Raw genomic sequence first — 25,396 nt, 5'->3', positions numbered from 1 at the left:
CAGACTAAACTGGAGCACCACAGCTCAGGACGGGTGTGAAACCTTTCGAGAGGGTGTGCAAAAAATTTGCGAAACTGGTTACAGAGATAGAACATAGTACATTACAGCACAGTACAGACCCTTTGGCCCTCGATGTTGTGCCGACCTGTCATACCGATCTCAAGCCCATCTAACCTACACTATTCCATGTACGTCCATATGCTTGTCCAATGACGACTTAAATGTACCTAAAGTTGGTGAATCTACTACCGTTGCAGGCAAAGCGTTCCATTCCCTTACTACTCTCTGAGTAAAGAAACTACCTCTGACATCTGTCCTATATCTTTCACCCCTCAATTTAAAGCTATGCCCCCTCGTGCTCGCCGTCACCATCCTAGGAAAAAGGCTCACCCTATCCACCCTATCTAACCCTTTGATTATTTTATATGTTTCAATTAAGTCATCTCTCAACCTTCTTCTCTCTAATGAAAACAGCCTCAAGTCCCTCAGCCTTTCCTCGTAAGACCTTCCCTCCATACCAGGCAACATCCTAGTAAATCTCCTCTGCACCCTTTCCAAAGCTTCCACATCCTTCTTATAATGCGGTGACCAGAACTGTATGCAATACTCCAAGTGCGGCCGCACCAGAGTTTTGTACAGCTTCACCATAACCTCTTGGTTCCGGAACTTGATCCCTCTATTAATAAAAGCTAAAACACTGTTTGCCTTCTTAACAGCCCTGTCAACCTGGGTGGCAACTTTCAAGGATCTGTGTACATGGACACCGAGATCTCTCTGCTCATCTACACTACCAAGAATCTTACCATTAGCCCTGTACTTTGCCTTCCGGTTACTCCTACCAAAGTGCATCACCTCACACTTGTCCGCATTAAACTCCATTTGCCACCTCTCAGCCCAGCTCTGCAGCTTATCTATGTCTCTCTGCAACCTACAGCATCCTTCATCACTATCCACAACTCCACCGACCTTAGTGTCGTCTGCAAATTTACTAACCCATCCTTCTACGCCCTCATCCAGGTCATTTATAAAAATGACAAACAGCAGTGAACCCAACACCGACCCTTGTGGTACACCACTAGTAACTGGTCTCCAGGATGAACATTTCCCATCAACTACCACCCTCTGTCTTCTTTCAGCAAGCCAATTTCCGATCCAAATTGCTATATCTCCCACAATTCCGTTCCTCTGCATTTTGTACAATAGCCTACTGTGGGGAACCTTCTCGAACGCCTTGCTGAAATCCATATACACCACATCAACCGGTTTACTCTCATCTACCTGTTTGGTCACCTTCTCAAAGATGAAGGACATCAGCTATAAGGATGTTGTAGGAGATGCTGGGGCTGTTCTCCTTGAGAAGGTGTAGAGACTGTCAGAACAGACCTAACATTTTCCATCTGAAGCTGGACTCCCAAAGCCCAGAGCTGGTCAGGGTGGTCTTAAGTGTCTATAATTAAAATCCTGTCACCTCCCTTGCTCAGGCTGCAGTCACATGTTAAGGAAGCTAGGAAAACAAGTTCTTTCAAAGAGCTGGTGCAGCCAAGAAAGAACAAGCAGCTCCCTTCTGTGCTGTATTATATAAGATCCTCCTAGTATCTTGCACAAGGATGATTTGTGTTCAATGTTCATGGAATTGAGATTAGAGACTCAGCAAGCAAGCTGCCCTTCACACCTGCCCTGTCAGAGCCCAGACGCTGTGACACTGGGAAGCTGCGGAGGGGCCAACAGCAGCCTCTGGCATGAGCGCTTATTGGTGGCCTTTCCCCTGCAGGTAAGTTGGCAGGCGACAGCAGAGAACCACAGCAGGACACCGGTATGGGAACTAGAACAACAGCATAAAACAAGCGTGTTTGTCAGGCAATTCGTTTCGGACATGGAATGCTAAATGGGAAGAGGCTATTGAAACCAAGTTAATGAAAGCAGTTAAGATCAATTACGGATGGACAACACACGCACTGGCCTTGCCTGCAATCCCCACATCCTGTGAAAAAATTAAGTACCCAAAAAAAGTCAATGATGCAGTGTTATTTTTTAAACGTTCGCATACATTTGGAGATGTCAATCATTTTCCATTAAACACATTTACTCCTGAACACCTACCTGCACATGACTCACCGCAGTGAGTTTCTTCAAAATAAAAGAACAATTCATCCAGACTAATAGCAAAATGGATCTGGTTTAAATGTTGCAATAAAATGTGCAGAATTAGGAAGAGGAGTTGTGTTGAGACTGATTTACACTGCCCTTCGAAGCTATGGACTAGTTTGCTACATGCCGTACAAATTGCCTGGATTGGAGTTGACCATTTCAAAACTGCATAGCCAAGGGAAGCAAGACACAATTTCTCATTATTCTGAGCTGTCTGCGAGTGACTGCTTCTTATGGTATAAGCATGCACTCTTTGATAAACTCTGATTTGTACAATTATCCTCCAGATGTCACTGACATTGGCCATGCCCCTTCCGACCTCTGTAACCTTCTGTTGCCCTGCAATTACCTTCTGAGATTTCTGCATCCCGTCCACTTCTAGACACTTCTTAAAAGCTTTTGGTTCCCTGTTCTAATGTGCCTTTATGTGGGTCAGCACCAAGTTTCTGCCTGATTACAATGCGCCCAAGAAATTAGGGCAGAAATAGCTCATTCAGCCAATTGAGCCTGCTCTCCCATTTGTGTCAGGGTGGGCAGCGATAGTGTTGGGTCCAAATCCCACCATGGCTGATAGTGAAATTTAAATTTAATTAAAAATAAACCTGGAATAAAAGACTAGCCTAATGGAGAGCTTTGTCATATTTATTCATCTAGTTTGCTTTTGGGAAGGAAATCTGGCAACTTTACCCAGCCTGGCTGTACCTGACTCCAGACCCACTGCAATGTGTTTGACTCTGGGCAATTAGGGAGGGGCAGTAAATGCTGGTCTAGTTGGTGACACCCACATACAATGAGCAAATAAAAAATATGTTCATGGATGAACTCTCTCTATTCCTCCTTGCCATACTACCTCCAATCTGCTCAGAAATCCATCCATTTCAAGTACACTCAACATCTGAGCATCTATTTCAAAGATTTGCAGTATTCTATATGAAGAATCTGTCCTGATCTTAGTCCTGAATGGCTGAACACTTGGCGATATCCCATGTCTAGACTCGCCTACGAAACTGTCCAAGACATTTTTACACATTAACAGCAAATTGGAAGGACATACAAAGAAAACATACTGTGCTGTAAAAAGGCAGATTTACACCTTGGGAGACAAGCCCATAACTGAGCACTTCACTTTTCTTACATGCACATAATATAGCAAATAAATTTTCCCACCTGCAGAGCCCAACAGCAGCCTTGTTTCCTGCAGGTTGATGGGAGGAGGATGATGTTGCTGCTTTCTAGGGATGGTCAGTTGACCCTGTCTCCCAACGCAGGAAGAAAGAGAAAGAGACAGCTAAGTGAGATGTGTTCGGTAATCAAGTCAAGCACAGATCAGTACAAGCCCAGCGATCTCTGGGTTGTTTAGGCATGCTGCATTCACCAGCATGCAGCTGCAGGGCATCTCTCCACAGGCTCTGACTCACCAGCCATTCTGCCAGGATCTGGTGAAAGGAGCAGCAGAGTATATGATAGCAAGGCTTTCTTACCACTCTGAGCACAGGCTATTCGTGGTATACTTCTAACTGAGTTAGCAGTCAGCATTTGAACACAAATGCACATGAAACACTCATGGAATCAGGTTGAGGGCGGCCATTTGGTTCCTCCTGCTAGCTCATTGAACGATTATCCAATTAGCTATACCCCTGCCTTCCACCCCACCCCGTTTCCTTGTAAACCTTTCAAAATAGTGCTTTCCAAGTGAGAGATTTTTGAACGTGAGGAAGCAGCTGAAGATTTGCAGTTGTTTGGAGGGCTCTCACACAGACCTGTGTATTTCAAAACATTTCTGCCTGTTTGCTCGCAGTTAACTCACAATCAGAGTCTGTCTTGCTCTTAAATCTTGAAATCTTTCCCAAGTTCTGCCAGCCTCGAGGAATAATGAGGAAACCTCAGATTTATATGAGAGTGCAGAGATTAATTCAGAGCAGAAGAGCAGAAAATGGGTACTGACTGTGGAAAGCAAAGAGTCTCTTTTTTGTTACCCTTTCCTCATTCTGATTGGAAAGATCGAGCTTTTGGAAATAAGGAGGAAATCGCTGCCCCTAGTCTGATATACAGAGTAATAAATAGCCCATCAGGACCCTGTGACGATGCACGAATCTTGTTGAGTGTTCTGTGTCCACATAACTGCATGAATGTACTCATCTTGGAGAAAGTGCTGACAAGAGGATTCCAGAGCTGAGCCGTGGCCCAGCGGTCTGAACGGGCAGATGTTACACATGATGACATGCTTACACACTGTAATACTAACCACATAATTTGTTTTAGTTATGTTAATTGATAAATATAGGGCAGGGATGCCAGGGAGAACTCCCCTGTGTTTTGATGAGGTAGTACAATCGAGTCTGGACATGCTGTATCAACTAGTGAGGGCAGATAGGGTTGTCAAATTTAACATTTCAACAAACAATGCCATATTATGACAGAATCTTTGATAGAGCAGTGCTCCCTCAGTAGTACACTTGAAAATCAGCCTACGTCATGTGCACAGAGATAATGGGAACTGCAGATGCTGGAGAATTCCAAGATAATAAAATGTGAGGCTGGACGAACACAGCAGGCCAAGCAGCATCTCAGGAGCACAAAAGCTGACGTTTCGGGCCTAGACCCTTCATCAGAGAGGGGGATGGAGAGAGGGGGAGGTGGACCGAAGATGGAGAGTAAAGAAGATAGGTGGAGAGAGTATAGGTGGGGAGGTAGGGAGGGGATAGGTCAGTCCAGGGAAGACGGACAGGTCAAGGAGGTGGGATGAGGTTAGTAGGTAGATGGGGGTGCGGCTTGGGGTAGGAGGAAGGGATGGGTGAGAGGAAGAACCGCTTAGGGAGGCAGAGACAGGTTGGACTGGTTTTGGGATGCAGTGGGTGGGGGGGGGAAGAGCTGGGCTGGTTGTGTGGTGCAGTGGGGGGAGGGAACGAACTGGGCTGGTTTAGAGATGCAGTTGGGGAAGGGGAGATTTTGAAACTGGTGAAGTCCACATTGATACCATTAGGCTGCAGGGTTCCCAGGCGGAATATGAGTTGCTGTTCCTGCAACCTTCAGGTGGCATCATTGTGGCACTGCAGGAGGCCCATGATGGACATGTCATCTAAAGAATGGGAGGGGGAGTGGAAATGGTTTGCGACTGGGAGGTGCAGTTGTTTGTTGCGAACTGAGCAGAGGTGTTCTGCAAAGCGGTCTCCAAGCCTCCGCTTGGTTTCCCCAATGTAGAGGAAGCCACACCGGGTACAGTGGATGCAGTATACCACATTGGCAGATGTGCAGGTGAACCTCTGCTTAATGTGGAATGTCATCTTGGGGCCTGGGATAGGGGTGAGGGAGGAGGTGTGGGGGCAAGTGTCGCATTTCCTGCGGTTGCAGGGGAAGGTACCGGGTGTGGTGGGGTTGGAGGGCAGTGTGGAGCGAACAAGGGAGTCACGGAGAGAGTGGTCTCTCCGGAAAGCAGACAGGGTTGGGGATGGAAAAATGTCTTGGGTGGTGGGGTCGGATTGTAAATGGCGGAAGTGTCGGAGGATGATGCGTTGTATCCGGAGGTTGGTAGGGTGGTGTGTGAGAACGAGGGTGATCCTCTTTGGGCGGTTGTGGTGGGGGCGGGGTGTGAGGGATGCGTTGCCGGAAATACGGGAGACGCGGTCAAGGGCGTTCTCGATCACTGTGGGGGGAAAGTTGCGGTCCTTGAAGAACTTGGACATCCGGGATGTGTGGGAGTGGAATGTCTTATCGTGGGAGCAGATGCGGCGGAGGCGGAGGAATTGGGAATAGGGGATGGAATTTTTGCAGGAGGGTGGGTGGGAGGAGGTGTATTCTAGGTAGCTGTGGGAGTCGGTGGGCTTGAAATGGACATCAGTTACAAGCTGGTTGCCTGAGATGGAGACTGAGAGGTCCAGGAAGGTGAGGGATGTGCTGGAGATGGCCCCAGCTATGCCTGCCTCTTTGTAGGTTACTTGGAACAGTGCCTCTTCCGCACCTACACAGGCCCCAAACCCCACCTCTTCCTCCGGTACATTGATGACTGTATCGGTGCCGCCTCTTGCTCCCCAGAGGAGCTCGAACAGTTCATCCACTTCACCAACACCTTCCACCCCAACCTTCAGTTCACCTAGGCCATCTCCAGCACATCCCTCACCTTCCTGGACCTCTCAGTCTCCATCTCAGGCAACCAGCTTGTAACTGATGTCCATTTCAAGCCCACTGATTCCCACAGCTACCGAGAATACACCTCCTCCCACCCACCCTCCTGCAAAAATTCCATCCCCTATTCCCAATTCCTCCGCCTCCGCCGCATCTGCTCCCACGATAAGACATTCCACTCCCGCACATCCCAGATGTCCAAGTTCTTCAAGGACCGCAACTTTCCCCCCACAGTGATTGAGAACGCCCTTGACCGCGTCTCCCATATTTCCCGCAACACATCCCTCACACCCCGCCCCCGCCACAACCGCCCAAAGAGGATCACCCTCGTTCTCACACACCACCCTACCAACCTCCGGATACAACGCATCATCCTCCGACACTTCCGCCATTTACAATCCGACCCCACCACCCAAGACATTTTTCCATCCCCAACCCTGTCTGCTTTCCGGAGAGACCACTCTCTCCGTGACTCCCTTGTTCGCTCCACACTGCCCTCCAACCCCACCACACCCGGCACCTTCCCCTGCAACCGCAGGAAATGCTACACTTGCCCCCACACCTCCTCCCTCACCCCTATCCCAGGCCCCAAGATGACATTCCACATTAAGCAGAGGTTCACCTGCACATCTGCCAATGTGGTATACTGCATCCACTGTACCCGGTGTGGCCTCCTCTACATTGGGGAAACCAAGCGGAGGCTTGGAGACCGCTTTGCAGAACACCTCTGCTCAGTTCGCAACAAACAACTGCACCTCCCAGTCGCAAACTATTTCCACTCCCCCTCCCATTCTTTAGATGACATGTCCATCATGGGCCTCCTGCAGTGCCACAATGATGCCACCCGAAGGTTGCAGGAACAGCAACTCATATTCCGCCTGGGAACCCTGCAGCCTAATGGTATCAATGTGGACTTCACCAGTTTCAAAATCTCCCCTTCCCCAACTGCATCCCTAAACCAGCCCAGTTCGTCCCCTCCCCCCACTGCACCACACAACCAGCCCAGCTCTTCCCCCCCACCCACTGCATCCCAAAACCAGTCCAACCTGTCTCTGCCTCCCTAAGCGGTTCTTCCTCTCACCCATCCCTTCCTCCCACCCCAAGCCGCACCCCCATCTACCTACTAACCTCATTCCACCTCCTTGACCTGTCCGTCTTCCCTGGACTGACCTATCCCCTCCCTACCTCCCCACCTATACTCTCTCCACCTATCTTCTTTACTCTCCATCTTCGGTCCGCCTCCCCCTCTCTCCCTATTTATTCCAGAACTCTCTCCCCATCCCCCTCTCTGATGAAGGGTCTAGGCCCGAAACGTCAGCTTTTGTGCTCCTGAGATGCTGCTTGGCCTGCTGTGTTCGTCCAGCCTCACATTTTATTACGTCATGTGCACAGTTCTGGGAAAGGATCACCAGACCTGAAATGTTTAACTCTGAATTTTCTCCACAGATGCTGCCAGACCTGCTGAACGTTTCCAGCAGTTTCTGTTTCTAATTCCCAGCATCTGCAGTTATTTCAGTTTTTATTTTTGTGCCCAACTGTTTATATGAGTGCAGTTTGAATGCCCAACCTCGTGACTCTTGAGACAAGCCTATTGTTTATGGAGCTGCAACTGGTACCTGACACAGGCAAAACCAAAAGGCAAAGGCTATTCGGCCTGTCCGAGATGCTGTCTTTCAGGTGAGATATTAACCCAAGGACTCCTCTGCCAGTTTAAAAGATCTCATGGTACTGTTTCAAAGAAGAGCAGGAGTTTACAGGGCAGAGGGGGTGTTAGTCCCGTGACCTGGTTAATATTAACCCCTCCATCAAAATCATTGACAACAGGTTGTCTGGTCATTATTGCATTGCTGTTTGTGGGAGCTTGCTGTGTGCAAATTGGCTGCAGGGTTTCCTACATTACAACAGATACTTTAAAGTGACAATTTTAAAAGTTTCCTCAATGGCTGGAAAGTGCTTCAGGCCATAGAGGCAGTGAAATGTGCCTTAGAAAGTAAATGCTCTTTCTTGGCTTTTCCGTCTGGTTGATCACATTAACAAAGGTACTCTCGGCCAGTCAATCTCTCATTCAGACATAGCCAGGAATCGTTCATCCATCATTCTGCACCCCAGAGACCTGACACAAACAGACAATCCGATCAATGACTTTGAACCACAGGCACATCATTCATTCGCACAGTTCTGGCTCGGCCAGTTCCCTGGCTCAGGCAGTAGTGTTCATGTTTCATTAATGCTGCTTGCCAACATGAAGCCAGTTCTTCATCCATTCTTCCTAACCACTTGTTGCTTTTCTATTTTAACTTCCTCTTAGTGCCACTCTGTGTGAGGTGCCAGCTGGTTTACTGCCAGGGCATGCTATTAATCCCATATCCAGCCAGCTGCTAGATTGAGGCTATCTGATCATTCACACTTTCTTTCTGAGCCCTTTTTCTATCAAGCTTATCCTTGATGATGCCTCCATCAGATTGGGCGTCAATGCCTATTATTGTTAATTACAGATTCCGGAACTGATTGCCCCGATTCCGTCCCCCCTCTTCATCACAAAGAATGCTGTTGAGTAGCAATGCCCTAGACAGTGCCATTATTACATAATGGAGGTTACTGTGGCTCCCACCAATGTCAATGGACAGAACTGCTTCACTCTCCAATGTTAAAGAACCTCAAACTACAACATTGGACTCCTGGAGAAAAAGCAAAATCACACATTGACTGCCTTTCAAAAAGATACTTAACAGTGTCCTGGGGTCAACATCAAGTTCATTCATTTTAGATCAGAACTTTTGCCCCCATTCCATTTCATGTCTATTTGCTGGTGTGCATATTTGTGAAAGATCTCTCTAGAACTCAAACAGTAGCTATTTTGTCACTCACACCTCCTTTAGAGACATCTTTTGTTTCTTTATCTGTCCCATGACCTGTTATCATGTAATCTCTTCACCCTCTGCCCTATCACCTGCTCGAAACCTATTACATTACATTTCTAACTTTTCCCAATTCTGATGCAAGGTCACAGACCTGAAACATTGACTTTGTTTCTCTCCCTCTCTTTCTCCACAGAAACAGTTGCTTCTTCTCAGTGCTGCTCTGGTTTTGAAGGGTCCATGTATAAAGCATGAAGCTCCCTTTTTTCCGTTAGATCAATGTTCCTTCAGCAGTTTCAGCATTTGTTTCTGGTTTCCTGAGCTTGGCATTTTCACATTTTTCAAGATACAAGACATTGTGACTGCAGTGAGTCACCAGCATATTGGATCCTTATCTTCTGTCTGTCCATGAACTGGAGCTTTTTGATCCTACCCCGTTCTTCCAAAGACCTGAACCCACTAAAGAGTTTTGCCCGATAGGAGTGAGAAATGGGAAGTCTGAAATGTGAGTTGTTAAAGTGCAAGGTACACACTGCTGCTACTGTTCACTGGTGGAGTAAGGAGTGAACATTTAAGATTGCGGATAGGATGCTGATCAAGTGAGCTGTTTCATCCTGGCTGGTGTTAATCTTCTTGAGTGTTTGTGGAACTGCATACATCCAGGCAGGTGCTCATGCCTTAGTTTTGTCAATGATAGACAGGCTTTGGGGAGTCAGCAAGTGAGTTACCCATTGCAAAGTTCGCACCTTCTCTTGTAGCCACAGTGTTTACATGGCTGCTGTGGTTCAGTTTCAATGGTGACCCTCCAGAAATATGGATAATAGGAAATTTAGCAATGATAATACCACCAAATATTAATGCTCTCTTTTGGACACGTAAACATATAGTGCTAGTTGTCACTTCTCAGACTGGGATGGAATGTTTTCTAGGTCTTGCTGCATACATGCATGGTCTGCTACAGTGTGTAAGGAGTTAAGAGAAGTACTGAACATTGTGCGTCGTAGAGGCAGCTTGAAAGGCAGTGGTTAAGCGTGGGAAAAGCAGAGTGCATCCACCAGCCTGGCTAGAGGTATAGTTGAGAGCCCTGCTTCTCAGCCAGTTATAGTTTCAATTCTTCTGACAGCATGGGCTAAGAAGTACTCATCCCTCAAAGCATTCAAAGGTTGTAAACTATAAATGTCCCGGGTTACTCTAAAACCCAAGTTGTGTCACACAACACAATGATGTATCTAGAATGGCAAATTAAGATAAATATGTTGCCAGGAACCTACAAAACATTTGCAGTCCAGTTTATATATTTGTATATTTATTGTAATAAGACTTCTTTAAGTGCAGGATTTCTGGCTATTCTTTTACTGAGGACTTCAAATAAAGTCAAAGCTTTCCACTGTAGAAAACAAAACACATAAAGCTGTCCATTGGTTAAAACAGTCCAGGAATATAAAGACAGGTCTTGTCAGAAGTCTGGCATTATCTTTTGTTCATAGTAATAGAAAATGCAAGTTTAGTTAGGGGCTGTTTTCTCCCACAGGAAAGCAAGTTTACATCTGATGGGCTTGTTGTTACTGAAGGAAAGAAGACTCTATTTTGATGTCCTATTTCCTTGAAATCTGCCATTTTATCCAAGGAAACGGCTTCATCACAACCAACCTTGTTTCACAAAAAAAGCCCTTGCTTAAAATTTAAGCTTCCGTAGGCAATGTTATATATATTCATTCTGTGGGTTTGTGTGGTGACCTTCCCATCAGAGTTAGACTGTGTAAGAACTGTTACCATCTTCTGTGTCTGTGCAATCGATGCTGATGTGATAGTTCAATTCATCTGATAGCTTTTCTAAAATCTTTTAATTCAGATTGAATGAACCTTCATCTTTAGCAAATGAAGAATAGCTTCTGAATAACGTGTCATACCAAATACAACTTACTCCCTCTTTAATTGCTCCCCTCTCTTGCTGATTAAGAATAGTGGAGAGAACCTTTTCCCACCAGCCCTCTGAATTGCTTTCTGATTTCCACCTCCACTGCTCTCTCTCACTGTACAAAGATGGGACATGGTTTGAGTTTAGAGATTGACAGCAGGAAGACAAATAATTTGGAGGTTACAACGGTGAAACAACTCCACTATTCTGTTACCAACTCACCCTTACATGTGGAGAGTACTTGATACTGATCCAGCTCCCTAAGAGGCAGCTCTCAGAGTGAACAGGATGTTGATGCTCCTGTTCTTATCTGTCAGCCAGTGCTCCCTAATTGAACCAGGTTAACAACCCTAATCAAGGAACTCATAATCTGGGAGGACCCCGGCTGACCTCTTTCCAGTTACCACAAGCAGAATGAATGTTGAGTGTGAGATGACAGAAATTGGGCATTTAGAGACGCCAGGGACACCAGCTGAGACTCTTAGAAAAGCTACAAGAGGAAATCAGAAGGAAAGTGCAAAGGATGATTTTCTGACATTACAACTGGGTGTCAATCTGTAACCTAGCAACAATGGTCATGGAACTCCAGTTATTGAAGCAAATTGGAGACACTTGGACAACATGAAAAACATTGGAATGGAGATAAGGGGTTTATAGACCGAACAGAGAACATTTGATTTTGCTTGTGTTATACTCATTGGTAAAGGCCCCTGGGAGTCATTTGTGAGAAAGCAATATTCAGTCCTTGAGAACAGTGCCGATATTGTCTTAACAATTTCTCCTTCCTATTGTCCAAAGATGATGTATGAGGAATTATTTTGGCTGGGGTTGCATCAGTATGAGTGAAGAGCACAGAGAAGCAGACAGCAGGGTGGGGGAATGGTGGCACATGGCAACAGGAAGCAATGGGCTTCAGTTGGATGCAGTCCCAGTGTAATGATAAAATAGTGTGTGTTCAGGGAAGGTCTATTCATCTCCCCGAACCTACAGTTCAGTGATGAACCCAACATGTACACTGGCTGAGACTCCTCTATTTTAATCTGCTGCAGCTGAACCCTTCTTGCTAACATCATAGTGAGATATGATCATTCATCTCACACTTGGACGTCTCCTGATCAGACATTGTTCCTATTCTGGTGGTTATGCTCACTGAGGTGAAAAATGGCAGTAAAAATAGAACTCGTCTTATCACATCATCCTTGTATCATCTCACAGCCAATGAGGTGGAATTTCTGTTGCAGACAGAGAAATCTTCATTGGGTCAGACTTGAGCAAAGTCGTATGTCATGACACCAGAAGAGATGGCTCTCTGCTCATCTTCAAATAGTGTCATGGGATCTTTGAAACTTCACCAGACTGGGCAGATGGGACTTGTGTTTAATGCCTTCTCCAAAAGGTAACATTATTGACAATGGCACTTCCTCTGAGCAGCCTTGATGGGATGCAGGAGCAGAATTTGAACCAATTACTGACAGGCAGGCCAAGTACGTGAACTGGCAGAAGTAAGGATTGTGACACTCCTGCTACCTCCTGTCCACATGAAACATTTAAGGGTGCAATACATATACCATCCTCCTCAGCACAAATCTCAATCTCAGAGGGTCACCTGCCTGCACATGTGCAGTTTCTAGCCTTCCAGTCCCTATTTGAATATTATTAAGCTGTTATCAAATTGCAACTCATTTTCTGCTTCCTGCTCTAGCTTTATATTGTGCATAGAAAGCTTTATCAACTTAAAGCACTGCTGTGGTCAATTACTGCTGCCAAATCAAACATTACTCCAGCATCGTCCAACAAGCAAAGATAACCCACTCTTGTTTCTATAACGTGCATCCCATGCTTAAAGATTGTGGCTTAACTCACCTCACAATACATTACCTCACACTTCTCTGCATTGAAATTTACATGCCACCTATTCGCCCACTCTAACAACATGTCAGTGTCCTGTTACAGTTCTACGCTGTCTTCCTCACAGTTTACAATTCTTCCAGGGTTTTATATCATCTTCAAACTTTGAAATTGTCCCCTGCACACCAAGATGTAGATCATTAATATATTACCAAGAAAAGCAAGGATGTCAATATTGATCCATGGGGAACTCCAACATGAATCTTCCTCCAGCCCAAAAAATATCCATTATGCAATGTTTCCTGTAACTCAGCCAGTTCTGTATAAATATACTCAAGGAAGACTGAAAGATTACAGCCAGTTGCTTCTGCAATTTCTACCGTCATTTCGTGCAAGACTTGTTAAGTTTCTCCAGCATTTTTGATATCAGATATCCAGCATTCTGTGTAACAGAATGGACAGGATGAGCTGAGATGTTAATACTAGGGTCGTACATTTAAAGCAAGTTGCTGGGTAATTGGGGTGGGGATGGTGGGAGGGGGCGGGGAAAAGTCTCCACAGAGGCCTGTATCCTGTCACCACGTCACCCTTTACTCACATGTAAAGAGTCCTTGACACTGGTCCAACTCCTTCAGAGCCAGATCTCAGAGTGAATAGAACCTCTGACACTGCTCTTAATATCTGTCAGCCAGGGTTTGCTAACTGAACCGGATTAACAGACCCAGTCAGGGATCTCATATTCTATGGGGTCCGCCAGGCTGACTTTGTACAATTACTACATCCCTCCTCCTCTGAGTTCAAGGATAGAGGCCATTTTTTTAAATAGCTCCTCCTGAGGCATTTTAGCAGTGTGTCAGATTCCTCCAACTCTGTCTCTGATAAGGGCTGTGTATAATGCACAATAGCTCGCCTCTTGCACCCAGATTGTCTCAGAAGAAATTAATTCTCCTCTTCAGGCAGCAAAGGCATCCGCCATGTCCATCTCAGATTCTGAGGTATCGCCAACACTTGACGGAGTGGGAGAACCTCTCAGCTCATCCTATCCATTCTGTTAAGACCCCTCATGATATTATACATTTCTCCATTAAATCTCCGCTCAGCCTCCCTCTGTTCCAAGGAAATAAAGTCCAGAACAGTCAGAAAGGCAGTCAAAAAGCTGGGCATGTTTTGGTCCTGCACTGTTTGTGATTTTGCAGCTTTCTTATGGTCCATGTGCTTGTTCAGGACCATCACACTTGCCTGAGCTTTGTACATCACTGGACCTGACCTCAGGTCACTGGACATGGCCTGGACATGCAGGGCCATTCCTGTGATTCCTGCAACAAATTTCATCCCCTGAAGTAAGCTGTCTTGCTTAGCAGAGTCTTGTGTCTGGCATTGGCATTCCTGACACCGTTTCAAACGTGCCCACCTCCCTGCCCCTGCCCCCCAGCAGGTCTGGGAGGATCAGATTTAACCTGGTGCAAAGTCTTCTCTCAATTAGCAACTCTGCTGGAGCTATCCCTGTAGTTGCATGAGGGCTGGTCTGATAATCAAGTAGGAACCAGGACAGTTTGGTATCTCGTGAAGCTGTAGGCTTTATCTTTAAGCTTGCCTTCAAAGATTGGACTGCTTTTTCTGCCAGACCATTGGATGATAGATGGGATGGAGCTGTCATTTTATGACAAATACTATTCGACTTTAAGAAATACGCAAATTCCCTGCTGGGAAACAATGGCCATTATCTGTGACCAACACTTCTGGGAGTCCGCGTATTGCAAAAGATGTATGCGGTTTTTCTGTCATCGTCCCCTATGTTTGATGAATGAACTCTATGCGTGTCCAGCCACTTTGAGTGGAAGCCCACAATGACTAAGAACAATGAGCCCATGAAAGGACCCGCATGTTCGATGTGTAACCGAGTCCAGGGTTTACCTGCCCATTTCCGTGAATGTGGGGGAGCTGTTGAGGGCAAGTTATGTCCTTATTGGCTCTCTGGGCACTGTCCCACCATCACAGCTATGTTTGCATCCAGCTCTGGCCACCAGACAAAACATCTCACCAATAACTTCATTTTGGAAACCCCTGGATGACTCTGGTGGAGTTCAGCTAGTATCTGGCAGCACCTTTGATCAGGACAATCAGTCTAGCTCCCCACAACAATATGCCATCCTTGGTTGTGATCTGGTCTCTCCAGGTCCAAAAGGGTTTCATTTCTGTTTGTGGCGGCCCTTTGCTTTCCCCTGTCAACATCAGCTGCTTCAGTTCTGCCAGAACCAGATCCTTCTGCAACCAAAGTCTGATATTGTCAGCTGTGACTAGAACTGTGCCCAGAAAATTAAAAACCTTTATAGAATCTTCAAATGGTGGTACCACCTGTGGTGTATCTGCCAGCGTGAGATGGCTCAGTGCATCCACATTTGCTTTTTGGCTTCCTGGATGGTGTTCCAACTTGTCGTTGTTACAACTGTTATTATTACAAATTTATGTCTTCAAAGATATTGATGGAACTTGTTGACTTCAAATGTGGCCTTCCTTCTCTATCTGGGCGTATTTATGCTCTGCATTAGCCAAAATCCACAATTGGACATTCCTCTCCATTGGGCCACCTATGAGCTAAAATGACCCTGATGTACCCTTAATCTGTAATGGTTCCCTGGTGTAGGTTCTCTGCCTAGCCAAGATCTTGCACAAACGTAAGGGTTGGAGTGCAGAGCGAATTTTATTAAAGACTGGTTCAGCAATCGCTGAAGTGGCTGTGCCAGTATCAATCTCCATTAGAACTGGGTGACTATTAAACCAGACATTTATTTTGATTGATTCTGATTTGGATGTTGCCAAGCAATTTAACCATTCCAAAGCAGATGTGGACTTTCCAGAATGTGCATTCTGCTGGATACCGGCCTATGAGCTTTCTTACTCAGTTTAGGTCTAGTGGAACTGTTTTACTGTCTTGAGTCCACATTCTGGCAGCAACTACAATGGTTTCCCGGCCTGGATCCTGAAGAACATGTTAACTGTTTGGCCAAGGCTTGTCTTTGTTTTGGGGTTTTGCTGTGGGCTAACTTAGAGTCCCTCTGTTCAGGATATGTCCTAAGTGAGGCTATGAAATTGCCTTTACTGAAGTGGTATTCCCCAAGCTGAATTGGACTGGCGAGGGCATCCACTTCCATTGGAATACCCTGTAACTTATATGCTCCACTTGCCGCATTTCCCAGTAATAAAGTCAGTTGTAATGCCTGTTTGAAGTCCAGTTGGGTTCAGCTGGTCAGCGTTTTTGCATAGTTACACCATTAATTTCACATACCAATCGGTCCCTCAGCATCCCATTTAGAGTTGAACTAAAATCACATGCCTCTGTCAGTCATCTTAATTTCATCAAAAGCCTCAAGACAGAATCCCCGGTTCTCACATTGCCAAGTAAAACCGACAGTGTCTCAGAATTAGAGGAGGCTTGGGATCGTAATGTTCCTGAATGAAATCCGTCAACTCTTGAAAGACTTTAGTATCTGGCGTCACAGTACGATTATCATTCCTTTTCCTTGATTTGTGAGGAGAATTTTCTTTTTACTTAAAAGATGGTGAAGCTCTTGAATTCAGTGCCTGATAGCAGATATAAACAGACATGATTTGAAAGAAGCACATTTAAATATTCACTTGAAATGCTGTAAGGACCAAGAGCTGAAGAGTGGGATTAGGCAAGTTAGCTGTTCTTTTTTGTCATTGGCATAGACATGATTGATTGAATGGCCTCTCTATCTTTCTGTTATCCCATGACCTCATCTTCTAATGTCAGTAATCTCACATGAAAATCCAGATGGCCAAGCTCCCAAGGACTGTTCTCATTTGTTATGCATTTTGTGCTTCTTCTAAATTCTCTGTCTCTCTGTCCATTATTCTATTAATCTTTAAATAATATGCTTTCACCTTTAATACGAGAGGCAATAAAACCCTTTCTGAGATGAATTACACTGATCTCCTTTGAACTTACATGTAAAGCAAAGCATTCTGCCTGGAGGACCCACAGACCAGGGCACCCATCTTGACATGGAGTACAGAGGAGCTAATGTAAATACCTTCCTCTGCCATAATGTTAGTAACCTGCACAGACCTGGCATCAGAAAAAAGAACCAGAGTGACTGGCCTAGACATGATGTGGTATTAGACTAGTGCAGCATACCTCAAATTTGACTGAGGCCCTGCCTGCCCTGTTGGGGAGTGTATTGATGATCCCACATCAATAGTTTGAAGAAGAACATGGGAGATCTGGGCCAATGTTTACTGCTCAACCACCATCCCTGCAAGATCACCTCCTCCTTTGCTGTTTGTGGGAGTTTGCTGTGCACATCATAGCTCTGCTTCAAAAAACACTGCATTGCTTTCGGGACATAAAAGGCACCTTATAAATCCAAATCTTCTCCATTCACGCTTACAAATGTTGCATTGAGAACGCATAATGGTGTAAGCAGGGTGTATGCAGGCCGTGACAGTACGATTATCATTCCTCTTCCTTGATTTGTGAGAAACATAATTAGTCACAGTTCATTCAGCCACGAAGGAATGAATGTATTGATTACACTGTTGCTGGGCCACACAATGGTAATTCATAGGGGCCTGCTCATTGTATAATGGCAATGTTTCAACCAAGCCATTTCCTGAGAAAAGTTCATTTTTGCACTGCTGATTAAGCAAGAAGGGTGAAGATAGTAAATACAACAGCCATGAATCAATGAGAAGGTGGTCATGAAGTCAGAACTGAGTCTACCACCACATGCCACACCATTCGCTGTCAGCTTCACCAAATGTAAATGACAGTGCAAACCACCGAACACTTTCAGTAACTCAGCATGTGCCAGCAGGGATGAATAAGCAACAAACCTAAGAGCATGTTACATTGTGAGAGCACACAGCCATGCAACAGCCTGGATGGTACACACAAGCCGTGCTCCAGGTTCAGTAGCTACATTATGTTGTGCACTGAAAGAAACTGGCACTGCACCACGGCGACATTTTATAGGGACATTGCCTGATAGGATTTGATAATCCTATTGAAGCACATTGGGGAGAAAGGGGTGGGGAGTGTGCTTTCTTTCTGCTGAGCACCTATTTAGCTGTGCAAGGTTAAGAGAGGACTGCAGCATTGAGCTTAAGTATCATTGATGCCCCACAAGCAGTATACTCTGTCTGATATTGTAAAATGCTGGCATCAGTGCCATTTGAATGTGAGGTGGCACCCTGAGCACCAAAAGAAGAGACAAGCTGTGCAGCTGAACGATCTAATTACAATATTATTTTTCTATTGCAGTAAACTTAAAAGAATATTTTTTAAATTTCCTGGGAATAGACCATTAGATACAGGAGCAGCACCAGCAATTCAGCCCATCGAGTGGCACAGTGGCTCACAGCACAAGGGTTCTGGGTTTGATTCCCTCAGGTGACTGTCGCTGTGGAGTTTATACTTTCTCGCCATGTCTGTGCAGGTTTCCTCTGGGTGCTGCAGTTTCGTCCCACAGTCCAAAGATGTGCAGATTGTGTAGATTGGCCATGCTAAATTGCCCACAGTGTCCAGCAGTGTGCGAGTTGGGTGGATTAGCCATGGGAAATGCGGGATTACAGGGATAGGCTGGGCAGGTTGGGTCTAGGGAGGATGCTTTTGGAGAGTCGGTGTGGACTTGATGGGTCAAATGGCCTCTTTCCATACTGTAGGGATTCTATACGTACTTTCTGCTCTGTACTGAGAACATGACTGAACTGATAATCTTCAACTCCACCTTGCCATCTTTTCCCTATAACCCATGATTCCCTTCCAGTAAACCTTAGTTCCCATTACATTGTGAATAGGCATAAAAGGCTGTTGCAAAAATGTCTTTTTTCACCATTTTTGTTTTTGCGCATTCTGAGATTTGTTCATGGACAGGTTAATAGCAGATGGTGCAGCCAATTGTGTGGGGGATGTCTCTTGACTCTGTAAGTACTGTTCTTAATGCTGACTCATAATACTAAATGATGTAGCAACACCCTCGCAGGTTAGCTCACGCTGAACTCTTTTATTAAATCACTGCACTTCATTTGATCAACAGCTGCATGTGTTCAGCAACTGCTGAAAGGTGACTGGTCTCTTCTAGCCCACCCTCGAGAAATGCTTCTAGTCTTCCTTTTCAAAATGGTCTTAGAAGGACACTCACACCAGCATCCCACATGAACACTGCACATGGTGGGAAAGGGCACAATATCACATGGTCCTGCTGTTTCAGGTGAAGCCCTTTTTCCTAGTTTAGTCCATTTGGATGATTTTCACACTGATTGCCAAAGCCTGCATGAGGGGTCCATTGTTTAAAGGGACAGGCACCCAGTTAGTCTGGATTTATGATTTTTAAGGTCTGCTTTGACAAGGCCTGGAGTGTTTTTGGAGGCTCAGTGGATTTGCCAGCGAGTATTGTTGCCACTTTACAGAGTGGGCAGAGTCATAGGTGACCTGTCCACACAAAGGTTACAGTAAGGTGGTGAGTTGCAGTCACAGGGAAATGCACCAGAGGTTTTGGGAGGAAATGCTGTTCCCTGTACACGCTGTCTGAATGTCTGAGCAGCCTTCCAATGTAACCAGCATCTCAGTGGGAGTGGCCATCAATGCTGCAACATCAAGGTTCTCATTTATATACTCCACAGCAGGCTAAGATTATTGCTCTCCGGTGTGTGGCACATGAAATATCTATTGGTCCCTGCATGGCAGCAACTAACTCATAATTGTTGACTCAACATGTGCTGTACGCAACTCTCCCATAGCCCTTCAGGAATGGGCAGCGTCAGTATCTGAGCTGCGAACATCTGATCAAACAAATAGGACCTCTGCATCAGTGCAGTGCATTAGCTGTCAGCCTTAATTTTTCACCCCACTGTTGTGTGTTTTCGTTACATTCTAACTGGGTCCAAATAAATCAGACAAGTGATAAGGGCTATATTGCAAAGGTGCACCAGGGTTTAAGATTTGTCCCCACAGAGCAGACTCCACCTGGCGAACGACAAGCTCGCAAACACCCAGACTGACAGATCACTTGCAGACTCAGACTGTAAGCCAGCTTGTGGAGGGATTTTTCAAGGCTTCAGAGGTTGATTTAAATGGCGACATCTACAGCATGGTGACAGTTTGAATTTGTGACTCTTGGTATACAATTCAGGTTGACTAATAAACAATTCATTTTGCTCTAATGGTGGAAACATCTTTACAGCAACAAATGGTACCTCCTGTGTCTCTCCAGTGGAAAGCAATCATCAGAAAGATGTCAGCTGTGCCATTGTAGCTGCAGAGAGAAAACTGGAGGCTTTTCCGTTTTGTTTTCACTCAGACATTGCTTGTACAGGCCTCTGCTCAGATTGAGATCTTTTAAAGGGTGTTCGGCGGTGACAATTGTAGTACAATGGTCAGCAGACTTGCCTCTTATCCTAAGCTCAAGCCTCAGTTGGATGAGTGATACATTTTTTATAATACTTTCATAAGGTTTGGGACTTTCTAGCAAGGCCAATATTTGTTGTCCTTGAGCTGAGTGGCAATTAAGACTCAACCCCATTGCTGGGGGCCTTGAATCACAGTTAGGCAAAAATGAATTTACTTCCCTGAAGAGCATGATTGAACCCCAATGGGATTTTACAACAATCAATGATAGTTGTCATGGACAGTACTATTGAGACTAGCTTTCCAGGCTTATTAATTCAGTTTAAATTCAACCATCTGCTCTGGTGAGATTCGAACCTGTGACCCCAAACCATTAGGCTGGGCCCCTGAACTACTGGTGCAGTGCTTTGTGACTACACCAATATCTTCCACCATGTCCAAAGCAAAAGTCAGGAGTACCTGGATGAACGCAGCTCCAACAATGCTCAAGGAGCTCTACGTCATCTGGTGCCACATCCACCATCACTCCTTTGACCACGGATGCACAGAGGCCACAGTGCATGTTCAGGTGCTTGCAAAGGTTCCCTTTGACAGTACTTACCAAACACATGACATTTATCATTTAGAAGGTCAAGGATAGCAGAAACGTGGAGACACAGGCACCAGCAAGTTCCCTTCCAAACCACACATCATCCTTATTTGGAAATATTTCACTGTTTCTACAGTGTGGTTGTCAAAATCCTGTAACAGCCTCCCTTAACAGCACTGTGTGTGTTCCCATACCTCACAAGCTGCAGTAGTTAAGAAAGCAGCTCAGCACTGGGCAGTTAGAGATGGGCATTAAATACTGATATGCCAGTGACCCTTATCTCCCATGAATATAAAAGCCATGCTTTAGCACTGAAGCTAGGCTGACATCCCTGTGCAGTACTAAGGGAACATAGCACCAACAGAGATGCTGCCTTTCAGATGCAGTGTTAAATTCGAGATGCTGTCTGCCTTCAGATCCCACAGCATTATTTGAAGAATGATTTAGAAGCTGTCCCTGGTTTCCTGGACAATACTCTGACCAATACCTGAAAGAAAAGATTATCTGGCCAATGCAGCTTATGGGACCTTGCAGTGCCCGAACTAATTGCTGTATTACAGCACTGACTGCACCTCCAAAGTACTTTGTTGGCTTCGTGTCATCCTGAGGATATGATTGGTGCTATATTAGTGTTTGATGGTGAAATATCCGTGGTGGTTTTTGGGAAGTTTTTTCAGAGATGCGCACTGACTGAAAAATTATATTGGGCACAATGTGAGAACATATTCCATGATAATTCGCCTGTGTATTTAATGTTCTGAGGTTGTAGAGACTTAAGTGCTGTTACATTTCTCATCTTATGCCAGGTACCTTTCTCCAATGCATTTATGGGATGTGAATATCTCTGGCTGACCAGCATTTATTGCCCATTCCCAACTGTCCTCAAACTGGATGGATTCCTTGGCTGCCTCAGAGGGCAGTTAAAAGTCAAGCATGTTTCTGTGAGTCTGGAGTCACATGTATGCCAGCCCAGTTAAGGACAGATTTTCGTCCCTAAAAGACATCACTGAATCAGATGGGTTTTACCACAGTCAACAACAACTACATGGTCACTAATAATCTCCTTAAGTCTCTTTTGCACCTTCCAAACCTGTGTACACTTCCATCAAGAAAGACAAGGGCAGCAGAATCATGAAAGCACCACCCTCTGCAAGTTCTCCTCTGAGCCATTCACTATCCCGACTTAGAAATATATTCCTGCTCTTTCAGTGTTGCTGGATCCAAATCCTGGAATTCTGTCCCTAACAGCATTGTAGCTCTACATGGACAGCAGAGGTACAAGAAAGCTGCTCACTACCACCTTCTCAAAGGCAAATAGAGATGGGTAGTGAATGCTGGTCTAGCCAGTGATGCCCATATCCCATGAATGAATTTTTAAAATTCAAGATTTCACTGAATTCATATTTTACACTCTATTTTGGTAGGATTCAAACTCATGTCTCTGGAGCATTAGCATAGGGCTCTGGATTACTAGCCCAGTGCTATTATCACTCTGCCACCTCCTCTCCAAGGCTGCATACATTGAAAGCTCTTCAGAAGCTCACAGTTCCTCTGCTACTGCTAACCTATATCTCTACAATATTGGCCCCTTTCCTCCTTAACCCACCCACTGCTGCTGAAACCGTTTTTATGCTTTATCCCTCCACTAAGCTCAGTGCAATGAAGGTGCTCTTGACTGAACATGCTTCCTCTATAAATATCAATATTTTCAAACCACAGGGTTCCACATGTCCAGGCCGCCAGTCTTCCAGCGTCTTAAAGCATTGAGGTGAAAATACTGACCTTCATCTACAAAGGGCTCATTCCAGATAATCTCCTCTCCATCCTTACATGCACCTTATCATCAGAAACTGACTCTAGCTTGCAGTATATCTGCCTTTCAGCCTGTCATTGAAGACGTAATATTCACCTTTCTTACTCATATTCTTTGTGGCTTCATCCCAAAATCTCTCTGCTTTTTTTCTTGCTCTCTTCCCATTTAAAATCCCATCTTTCAAATGTGGCCTTTTTGACCAGGCTCTGAGACATTACCCTAACTCAGGGATAAACCTTGGGATACTATCCATGTTAATGGCACCATACAATGGAATTTGTTGTGGTTCTGTCTTCAAACCAGTTCTCCATGCCCAGATAGAAAGAAATCCAGAGAAAAACCATTTATTCTTCTCACGATAAATGCTGGTAGTGACTTCCACATCCCACGCTGGTGTTCCCATGGAAACAGAGAAACTGTGACAGCCAGAAACGCACTCTGGCCCATTCGAGTAATATTTGCCATGTGAATAGAAAGTGGGTAGTATGAGGAAAGGCAGTGGTTAATGAAAGGGCAGAGATGGACACAAACCTCCATTTAGACTGACAACTGTCTGATTCAACATGGGCCAGAGAGTGCCCCAGTGAGGTGAATTCCCTATACAATGCTTCATTCAGCCATTTTGTTTTCACAAACGCAGATCTGGCTGTATCTGATTGTGGATGAACCCTAAGCTCTGTTTGTCTGAGATGTATTATAACGCACAATGCCAGTGGCACTAGTGTGAACAAAAAGATTAAAACTTCACCGAAATCGGTTTGTTAAACAGTTCAACTGGTAGTGTTTATATATGAGGTTAATGTGTGTACGTATCACAGTATGTCTTATATGTGACTCAGAGGGTGTGTAGGTGTGTGTGCCTGTGCGTGTTCGTGTTTGTGTGTCAATGCATATGTATCAGAATCGTAGCTTGTTTGTGTCGGGGTGTTGGAATATGAATTAATTATTTTGCTATGAATTTTCAGCCAGTCTGCCCAAGGGTGATTATTCTGCTTTGAGCAGCATCTCCAAGGGTCCACAATATGTCTGCTTTGCAGTGAAGTGAGATTGTCAGGTGTAGCTGACTCAGATCTCCTCATTCCCAAGTGAAAGGTTACCAGGCGAACAGTGGTTCCCAGGCTTCTAACCAAGCGGCATTCAGCTGAATCTGTTCTTATTGGGTCTGCTACTGCTGAGACACTAATGGGGAAACCATTGGTGATGGGTAGGTGGTATAATAATGCAGAGCGGATACTGCTTTATACTGGAAAATAAATGGTGCGGAACCTTTGGATGGTAAAACGTGGGTTAGTGTAAGAGGTACGCTCAAGTCAGTCATCATAGGTAAGATGCCTTGCTCCATGGAATGGGTTTAGATAACTTTGCCTACTTAGTGAGTGATTGGCACTGCCAGTCCAATTGAAGAGGTCAGCTGAGGGATTATAAATTGGGCACTCTGGTGCAGGAAAGGACACCATCCTTGGGTTTCGAACTGTGCTGCTGAATGTGATACTCTGCCCCCACCCCACCCCCTCCCTCCCTCCCTCTCTCTCTCACAGACACACACACACACACACACACACAATACAAAAACTAATGGAGTAGTTAAAACAACGATACTCTCAATTAACCAAAGATGAAATGGACCGTTCCAATTTTCAAAGCGGGACAAGGCACCACTGTTCCTCTCACGTCCCGGAGGAATTTTTGTCCCATGGAAGTCGCACCATTCCGGAAGGTGTGCGTCCAGACCGTTTTGAAGCTTGTGGGTCTGGAGTAGTCCCCCCCAGGCCCGCCAGCCCCCGGCACACCGTCGCCGCTGTGCTGTCCATGGTACTGAACTGGTTAAGTCAACCAGGGAGCGAGACATCTTACTCCGGGGGATAGAACAGCGGAATCTCCCCCCTCCAGTGCTACATGTGTTTATCCAGCTCTCTTACTGCATTGACTGGATTGTGGGGAAAGGAGGATTTTTCCTCCTTTCAGACACATTTTCCCCGGTTCCCCCAGCACAGCACAGATGGAGATATTCTCCTGTGTGTCTGGGCTGGCGCAGCGCGCCTTCAGTTGCATAAACAGTCATCGCTTTCCTTCCCTGGAAATGAAAGCGTCCATTCAACCGCTTGTGAAGGGAGAATCGGCAGGGCACCCACCTGAAACTGCGGCTTTTCCCTTCTTCACTGTCGCTTAACGTCAAGTTGCAAGCCTGCGATTCGTAGGGAGGAGGGAGGGAGGTTTTCTTTGGAGTGGGGGAGGGAGCTAGGTTGCAGTGGCTGAGTTTATTCCAGCTGCATTTTTTTTGGTGGTTAGACAAATTCTTCCCCTTCTTGTGCCTTCGCCTCAGACGCTGCTCTGTTCTCGGTGGAGCTGCCTCCCAGCAACAGCTGATCTTACGTCAAATCGCTGCATAATCCCCACATTCGTGCAGTCTCCGGAGAATCTTGAACCCTCCAGGAACACACCCCCTTTTAAAGGGGACACCTCACTCCGGTGCCTGCAGGCTGGGAAGGGTGTGGAGTGGGGCAGTAAGCGAGGGTCCAACTTAGCAGCTCACCTAATTGCAAAGACGGGCCGTTCGGCCCATCGTGCTGGTACTAGCGCTATATGCCCATTACCCTCCTCCCCTTCCCTTCTCTCTGGCCTTACCCTTCTCGCCTTCCCTTCTCTGTAGCCCTGCAAATCGCATATCTCTAAATAATTGAAGAGCGATTCAGTTCGTTCTTTCCTCACGAGGGCCTTTTTTTTCTGTCAA

General features: G+C 45.6%; 1 protein-coding gene across 2 annotated transcripts in view; it reads right to left on the bottom strand.

The window, feature by feature from the left end:
* The window catches only part of LOC125448115 (phytanoyl-CoA hydroxylase-interacting protein-like), a 59,093-nt gene extending 34,020 nt beyond the window's left edge, over nt 1-25,073 (bottom strand). The window contains exons 1-2 of one of the 2 annotated variants that reach the window (XM_059641105.1): nt 24,798-25,073; nt 3,316-3,404 (exon numbers count right to left, since the gene is read on the bottom strand). The gene's annotated coding sequence lies outside the window, so the exon portion shown is untranslated. The remainder of the gene's footprint in view (nt 1-3,315; nt 3,405-24,797) is intronic. The other variant, XM_059641104.1, reaches the window with a different exon arrangement.
* Between the last annotated feature and the right edge of the window lie 323 nt (nt 25,074-25,396).

The sequence above is a fragment of the Stegostoma tigrinum genome, chromosome 40 (genome assembly GCF_030684315.1).
Source record: "Stegostoma tigrinum isolate sSteTig4 chromosome 40, sSteTig4.hap1, whole genome shotgun sequence".
Lineage (NCBI taxonomy): Eukaryota > Metazoa > Chordata > Chondrichthyes > Orectolobiformes > Stegostomatidae > Stegostoma > Stegostoma tigrinum.
Note: the sequence above shows the minus strand (reverse complement) of the source record. Positions and strands in the feature narration are given on the sequence as shown.